Source organism: Ciconia boyciana, chromosome 1, assembly GCF_034638445.1.
Source record: "Ciconia boyciana chromosome 1, ASM3463844v1, whole genome shotgun sequence".
Lineage (NCBI taxonomy): Eukaryota > Metazoa > Chordata > Aves > Ciconiiformes > Ciconiidae > Ciconia > Ciconia boyciana.
This window is the reverse complement of record NC_132934.1, coordinates 84,665,921-84,672,129: the sequence shown is the minus strand read 5'-3', so window position 1 is coordinate 84,672,129 and position 6,209 is coordinate 84,665,921.

Sequence of the window (6,209 nt, the reverse complement as noted above, 5' to 3'; positions counted from 1 at the left end):
GGCATGCCCCAGGCACAGCATGGCGTTGCAAGGGCTTTTATTGTACCCTTAGACCATAGCACTAGATTTGGCAAGAGCCTTGCAAACAGGACAGCTCTTGCCTTGCCTTGCCTTGCCAGTGTGGGGCAAGAGTTTCTGCTTTCTTTGCACTTGAAGGTGACACTCCTATATGCAATCCTTCTTATGGCTAATTGTTTAATATTCCTCTTCTTGAGAGGTGAGGCAACTGACTTCTTTCTTTGGTGTGCCCCTGCCTTGTAGATGGTGATGCCTGCCAGGAGTTTCTTAAGTTCAGAGTATCTTTTGACAGTCTGGAGAATATGCCATGGAGAAAAGTGCTGGTTTGCTTTGCTCCAAAATTTCCTTGTCCATGTCTACAGTCTCATATGCCAAGTACTGGAGCACAGGAGCCAGACACACAGGGGCTCCAGCCCCGATACATGCTGCCTGTTTCCCTTTGCGTGGCTGCCTGTCTTTGTGGCTCACAGAGACAGCCAGCCCAGCCCTGGAGGAGCAGCTCATTTTGATCTTCACTTCTTCCTCTTCCAAATGGCCTGCAAAAGGCAGTTTCATGTCCTGTCTCTTTCTCAGGCATTTTGCAAGATAATGCTCTGTAATCACACTTTCTTTAGCTTGTATTGATATTTCTTTCTGGTTTTTGTCTTTCCTGACTTTCTTTTCTGGTGTGACTGATTTGCTTAAACGTTTTTCTTTTTAGAGGGTAGCTCAGTTCTCTCTACCTGGCATTCTTACCTACCTGTGAATTGCTTTCCTCACTTTCTGTCCCAACCTTGTAAAACAGATGTAAGCAACTCTTGGGCACTGGAGACTTCTTTTTTCGATTGAGTCTGTCTTTAAATAAGAGAATAAATGTCCCTTTTGACTGGGTGGACAGGAACTAATGGGAAGCTATAGCCTTCGTTACTCAATCACAGCAGGCAGCTCATCCTTTTATTGCGTCACTTGCACTGACACACCCTCTGCTGTGTACTTCTCTGATTGACTCACATGGTTCAGGGAAGTAAAATTCTCTTATAGGTTTACTAAGAATGTTACCTGGTAACCCACACTATTCTTGCATAATACAATTTTTAATTTAAAGAGTGGTGAAGAATAAAGCAAGAGACAGAAATTCAATGGATGGCTGTAAGTGGCCTTTTGTGGGAGTTTTTATGAATGGATCCTATAGGTACTGGTTGTTGTTGATGGAGAAAAAGCTACCAGAAAACAAGACAAGGAGAAGGGGAGTATGTGCTGAGAGGTACTATGCAAAAACCTCCCAAGGTCTGATAAACTGTGGAGCCCAGGAGTTCTGCTGGAGCTGCAAGACCTGGTCAACCCAGAATTCCAACAGCCTTCCAAATCTATACCACCAGCACACACCAGCAGTAACCCAGACTGCTGCTGGGCAGTGGCTGCTGTTTCCAACAAAGGCTACAGGGTTGTGCATACATCTGATGAAACTCAGGGCCCCCTGAGGGACTTTCTAAACACCTGCCTAGAAGCCACCAGTGTGTCGATACATCCTTTTGCTGCTGGGTGTCATGCTGCACTTGGCCTCACTGCTGCTGCTCTGAACAGGTAGCTATGAACGAGTGTGTGAACTGCACGAGGGGAGCGAGGGAATGTGTTTTGTGAATAGTCATCTGCTTCTAGTAATACCTGCTCGGCTCTACCAATAATAAATGTTAATTAATAAAAGGTGTTCTAAATAATGTTGGCTGTGATCTTTGGCTCCCCCAAATCTTTTTTGTTGTTGTTTTTAATGAGGGAAAAGGGAATTTACAACAGAAAAACTCATTTCCCAAAGAAGAGCTGATAGAGGCTGCAGAAACTCATTGTTCCTCTGAGAAGTATAACATCCTGAACCAATTTCTTTACTTTAATGAATCAGTGCTCAGGCAACCAGAAATTTGTCCTATTCTGTTGCTCTGAAACATGTATCAAATACCACTTCTACAGTTATTTTGTTCTTTGAACTGAATAACATAGAAGAGGTTTCTAACAAAATACAACACGTTATAAATACTTGTACACTAGGAGGTGTGGTAACTTGTTTGGAGAAACAAGAAGTCTTGAGAGGTCAAAGGGAAGCAGAATTCCAGACTAAGAAGAAGCAAAAGAAAGAAGAAAAAAAAAAGGGGGGAGGAAAGGAGAAAAAAGAAGAAAAAAAGAAATAGACCAGCATTATCTAATAGGGAAGAGAAGATGTACAAGAGGAAATATCAACTGAACTAGTTAATCAACAGGTCGATGATCAGAGCTAGAAGCCCTCAAACTTTCCAACTATTAAGACCCAGCTTTGATCGTTAGGGTTGGTTTCTCAGGCTCAGGCCTCATTAGAGCTGTGGCTTCAAGCTTTTAGAACCTTGGAAAGTCATAAAGCTATTTGATAATTTGCAACAGGGTTACTTTAAACTGCACCAGGGTCTGACGCTAGCTGAACTGTCCACTTGAACTGAAGAGCAGCAGGAAACATTTCTTGCTATTCAGCAGTGTTCAGAAATACAGGGCCAGCCTTAGCAGAAAGGACTGAAACTCTCTCTTTCTACAATTGGTTCTTTTCCATGCAATAGAATAAAACAGAAATAATGGTGGCTCTGTTTACTCTAATAAACCGCCTATGTAGCATTGTGGTGCCCTTATGGGGAGTGAGAAGCAGAAAAGTTGAGGGTGCCCTCCCCTGCTCCTCCAGCTGTGGTCACTGCCTTTGTAGAAGATGTCAGATCACACAGATCTAAACAAGTCATTCCCTACTGATGTTTAGCCCCTCTTTATCTATAACAGACCAACCATTTCCCTTTCCAGATGGCATTCTGCCAAACTAAATGAGACAAGATTTTCAGTCTTTCTTCTGTAAGAGAGGCCTCACATTCCTGTCATCAGCACAGTCCTTTTCTGCACTCCAGTTTTTGTTTGTCTTTTCTGACCAGAGATGCTTTAACCATAAGGGGATTCCAGATGAAGCAGAGCCTTAGCACCAGCTTGTCTCTGTTTCTGTCAGGAACACATTTCCCAAAGTTTATCATGCTCACAGGATGCAAATGGCCCATATAGATCCTGTGACCAGCTTTCACAGTCATTTCCAGCAGATGAACTTATTGTTCCAAGGAGTCCTTTTATCTATTAGTCTTCCAAGCTCATGGCCTTCTATTTTGCGCTATTGAATTTTTCTGTTCTGTTGAGTTTTAGAACTGCTTATGCACAGTCAGCTAGTTGATCTTATTCACTCTAGCTTGCTGGCCTGAGGTCTGATACATTTATTTCACTTCCCTAGCTCTTCTGAAGGCACATGTTGCCTCAGTTGTGGTATATTCCATGCCTAGATGAGCAGCTGTAGATTTAGGGATGCAGCTAGTTCTGCTATAGGTTTTTCAGGTTTGATGATTCTTTTGATTTCCTTGTTTGCTTGTTTTTACTTTTGTAATAGTGGGTTTGTGGTTTAGTTTAAAAAAAAGTGCCTTATAATTGAATGGATCCTTCCCATGATATCTGACTTTGCATGGGTTTTTATGAGTAGAATAGCAATTCATGAACATTATGTATGACTCTCAATCTGTATTTTGGGAAAGGCTTATTTTTACAAAAGGGAAGATGAAAGTGTAAGATCAGCTTACACGGAGGGTTGAATTAGAATGGATACTCCCATCTGAAAGCTATTATAGAATTTCACTTAACCTGTGTAAGAAATTTTTGTTCTAACTTACAGCTTTAAAATATTCATAAACGAGGTTATAATCCTTTACTCCCGGGCAGATATTCTTCAGCACTCTCCTGCAATAAACTTACTTGTCTTTAACTAGCAAGGATAAAAAAATCCAAGATCATTTAGCCTCCTGAAGTATGACAGAAATTATATCCAACTGTTTTTACAGATAGCTCTTCTCTTCACCTATTCCAAACAGATCTTACCCTTCTTAAAGTTTGGTGGTCAGAACAATGAAGCAGAGTATTCTGGATGTGGTGACACTACTGCTTTATATACCAGCACTTAAATTCTACTACCTCTGCTCTAGACACTTCTGATGTAACTGGTATGAGATCTTAACAGGCACTGTATATTCCTTGTTCCTACTCAAACTCACAGGAAATATTATACTCAGGTCCTTCTCTTTTTGAGCCCTTTCTGATTCAGAAAGTTCTGGCTACCAATTCCCATATATGTGGCCCTGCCATTTGCATTATTGAATTTCACCCCATTTTGATTTTTCCGTTCCTTAAGACTTGGAGGAAAATGAACTGTAGCTGTATTTGCTTACAACAAATTAGAAACACTCTATGTTTTAGATTCAGTCAAGAAATCTTTCTCTAATTTACCTTCAGCACTGCCAACTGGCAAACAATCTTCACAACGCATTTTGAGATGTAGCACAACAAATTATGTATCAACTAAATAAACAGCAAAGACTTCTTCCTGTAAGTCCAGAAGTTTGTTGGAGTCAGCTGTCTAGATCAAACAAACGTTGAAATTCTCACATTTATGCCATTTTTTAATACTTCAAATAGCCAGAAGTTTTCTCACTCTGTATAAGGGTAATTTAAGAAATGGAGAAGAGACAGCATTTCTCAACTGACAAGTAGTCATACTACAACAGGATGATTATATAGGTTTTCTGTTAGAGCCTTATCTTACTTTCTTTATTTTAGACCTTATGTATCATTTCTTTTAAATGGTTATAAGTGTTTATTGTCTGGAGCAATAGTCAAATATTAAATTATAATAGTCAATAAATAAATAAAAAGGATATTATCATACAGATTATTTTTCTTAATGCCTACATGAAAATGTTACAGCTTTCAGAGGTGCTGGGTGCTGGCTTGCCTCCTTTAAGTCAATGAATAGCCTCTGAAAGTTGAAATCCTTTAACGTGGTGCCTAAGAGAGGATGTAGAGTGGAACTTTCAAAAGCTCCAGAATTATTTTGGTGCATAAAGCTGATGGATCATTTTAGGTATTTACAAATAAACATGTTTTACCAATGACACTTCCCTAAACAAGCACACTTGTGGAAAAAAAAAAACACACCCCCCCCCCCCAACAAAAAAAAACCACACCAAAAAACAGGTCAGGTTGATTTTTTAGTAGAGTTTGGTTTCTGGAAACCTTGGCTGTTTTTTTGATATTTTGTATTAAATGTTTGGGGTTTTTATGTTCCATCTACATAGCTGATCCAGTATTTTAACAATCTAAGTTTCTTTTGTTACTTTAGACCAGTCATTTTGATTTTAGCACTGATATAAAGAATAATGTTTGGTTAATTTTCTTAGTAAAGTGAAAAATGAAAGCCTAAGTCTCAGTTATGCATGTCCAAAAGTACAAAGGAGGATTAGTTAGCTCATTTTTAGAACACTTTAAACACCTAACATGGAGTAGAATAGTGTACGTAAGCCTCATGCTAATCACTCAGGTGGTAATGTGCATGCGTAATCTGCTTCAGTTCCAGTCATCATTTTTGCTAAATTGCAAAAATTGTACACAAGCACCAGGCTTCCTGTTTCTGTCATGCACATTCAAGGTTTCACAACTGTGGAAAAACATCATGAAAGAGAGCCTTAAAACTTCTCCTATTGCCCTACGCAATTCTTTGGATAATAGCAATAGTCCAGCAAAGCACTGGCCTACCAGCATAACAAAGAATTGCTCTTCTCCAGAGAAATGCAGTGACCGATAGACTCACGGCAGGCACACTGCAGTAGAGCAGGTGGCCAGTTTCTCATGCAATGAAACACATACTCCCTCCTTGGCTATCCAAGTCTCCCTGTCATTTCTTTTCCTCTGTAGGATTGTTTGTTCACCTCAGAGAAAGGTAGTTCCTACAGCTGTGTCCATCTCTGTGAAGGAGATATACGAAATGCATTTTCTTGAAGACCCACTTTACTGTGCAGTCTCAAAATCTGAGTGTTAGTGTATGCTTTTCCTCATGCCATAGATCTGGAGAAGAAATGAAGAATAAAGAAAATTATTCCAGAAATTGAAATAAAACATTAATGCCAGAAAACTGAGTGGAGGAAAATATATTCTGAGATGTAGCCTTTGTCAAGAGGTCCTTCTAGTTTGGTGACTTAGAGCTCCCAGACCAAATGATCACTTTGGGAAGTTGGCATGGAAGGTAGAAGCCAACACCCTGACATATCCTAGCTGAGGTGCCAACCTTGAGCACGAGTGCTTACTTCTTTTGGATGAGAGCGCAATTTGCCAGCTTTAAGATG